Raw genomic sequence first — 2714 nt, forward strand, 5'->3', positions numbered from 1 at the left:
ATAGCGGCTAGGGTTTGTATTGTTTTTGGTTATCTATAAATAATATTATCTTTATACTATATATAGAAGGTTAATAGGGTTTAATCAAGTTAAACCAATTGGGCTTGAGCCCAATTAACCAAACAAAGCCTTTAACCATTATCCGGTCCATCTAATTGATTGTGTCGAGCCCAATTAACATTTAAATGGGTTTATGATTTCGTTACCTCCGGTGTAACTCATACCGGGTCGTATTCGGGTCGGTCCGCGTTGACTTGACCCGAACCAACCATTAAATCCAACAGTCTCCCACTTGGACGGATTTGGGTCAAGTATCACAACGCTAACAGCCAGAGGCGTTCTAGCTACACATAGCTGTCCCCAACCGAATATGACATTTTTAAATCCATAACCAAAATATCTTGGAATACCTTATTGCAAGATAATGAATTTATAGCAATCATTGTCATCTATCCTTTCTGTATAAGACATCAATTGAACAATAAGACATGGATCAAATCAATCTCATATAGTGTTCAATTATTGTAGTTCTCGATATAGAGTCAAAGTGGTCCAATCAAACACACAGTTAGTTTGGGTGAGGCCTCACACTTTACCAGTTTGAATCAACGAGGGCGCCAATATGTCTAACTGTTACATTTTAATGTAAGAGTACAAAATCCCATCTTGACTACATACAACTCCCACTGAACTCCAGAACATTCCCATCCAATGCCTTTATGGCCGGTAGTTACGCAACAGCGGTTAACATGATCAAAGAATATTCCTCGTTAAACGAAAGTTCTAATATGTATATCATGTCTAAGGATACTAAATGAGCATACTATTATCAAAACATCTTATGATCAAGATCCATGAAGATGATTTGATGCGAGTTACATCCAACGTCATTCATAATGAGGTATGTGAGTTTGGAAGTCAACTGTTTGAGTCCAAAGTCAGAATAGTCTTAATTCAGAATTGCTCCCACGAGTCTGACCGACTACGGATAATTTAGAATACAATATTCACGGATTAAACGTATTAAAACGAACATAGTTGTATTATTCAACGTTTGCATTTAACCATTAAATCAAAAGTGAACATAGAAGTACAACTGATTAAACGTTCATACATCCAAATACTAAATCAAAATAAGTCACTAGCAAGTCTAAGCCCGATAGCATCTCTATGCTGATCATGCTTGTCCTGAGTCATCGGCTTAGTGAACGGGTCAGCTAGATTTTGATCTGTGTCTACTTTGCTTATCACGATGTCACCTCGTTCCAATATTTCCCGAATAAGATGGAACTTCCTTAGAATGTGCTTGTTCTTTGATGAGACCTTGGCTCTTTGGCTTGAGCAATAGCACCTGTGTTATCACAGAATATCTCGATTGGTTTGTGAATACTCGGATGCACATCGAGATCGGTGATGAACTTCTTCATCTAAGAAGCTTTCTTAGCAGCATCTGATGCAGCTATATATTCGGATTCGGTGGTAGAATCCGCCACTACACTCTGCTTGGAGCTCTTCCAATAAATAGCTCCTCCATTGAGAATGAAAACGAAACCCGACTGTGAGCAAGAATCATCTCGGTCAGTCTGGAAGCTAGCATCAGTGTAACACTTTACAGTGAGCTCCTCTTCCACTCCCCCAAACACCAAGAACATGTCTTTGGTCCTATTCAAGTACCTTAGAATGTTCTTCACAGCAGTCCAATGGGCAATGCCAGGACTCTGTTGAAAACGACTGGTCATGCTCAAGGCATACGAGACGTCAGGTCTAGTACACAACATAGCATACATGATAGAGCCAACCGCAGAAGCATATGGAATTGCTTGCATACGTTTAGATTCAATGTCCGTTGCCGGAGATTGCGATTTGCTCAACACGGTTCCCTTAGTCATTGGAACAACTCCTTTCTTGGAGTTTTCAATTGAGAAGCGTGCCATCACTTTTTCTATGTAGGTACTTTGACTTAGCCCTAGAATCCGCTTAGATCTATCTCTATAGATCTTTATTTCCAGAATATATGTGGCTTCTCCAAGATCTTTCATTGCAAAACAAGATTCCAACCATTGCTTAACTTCCTTAAGCATAGGAATGTTGTTTCCAATGATCAGTATATCATCCACATACAAGATGAGAAATGATATAGTGCTCCCACTAGCCTTTCTGTAAACACAAGGTTCATCTTCGTTTTTGACACAACCAAACTCTTTGATTTTCTAGTCAAAGTGAAGATTCCAGCTTCGAGATGCCTGCTTAAGTCCATAAATGGAGTTGTTCAATTTGCAAACCCTATTAGGATATTTTGGATCGACAAACCTTCAGGCTAAACCATATAGACATCTTCAGAAAGATGTCCATTAAGAAAAGCGGTTTTGACATCCATTTGCCATATCTCATAATCATAGTATGCAGCAATGGCAAGCAATATCCTAATTGATTTAGTCATAGCAACGGGCGAAAAGGTTTCATCATAGTCAACACCTTGAGTTTGAGTAAAACCTTTCGCGACTAGCCGTGCTTTGTAGGTTTGCACATTTCCATGCATGTCGATTTTTCTCTTGAAAATCCATATGCTCCCTACTGCCCGACTATCGGGGGGTAGCTCAACCAAGTTCCAAACTTGGTTATCATGCATGGATTGCATCTCGGCGTTCTTGGCATCTTGCCATTTCTTGGATTCCAGATCCAGGATAGCAGATTTGTAGTTAGTAGGCTCGTCC

This window comes from Bidens hawaiensis, unplaced genomic scaffold, assembly GCF_021521415.1.
Source record: "Bidens hawaiensis isolate Kalapana, Puna unplaced genomic scaffold, B.hawaiensis_p1.1 tig00034594_1, whole genome shotgun sequence".
NCBI classification, from domain to species: Eukaryota; Viridiplantae; Streptophyta; class Magnoliopsida; order Asterales; family Asteraceae; genus Bidens; species Bidens hawaiensis.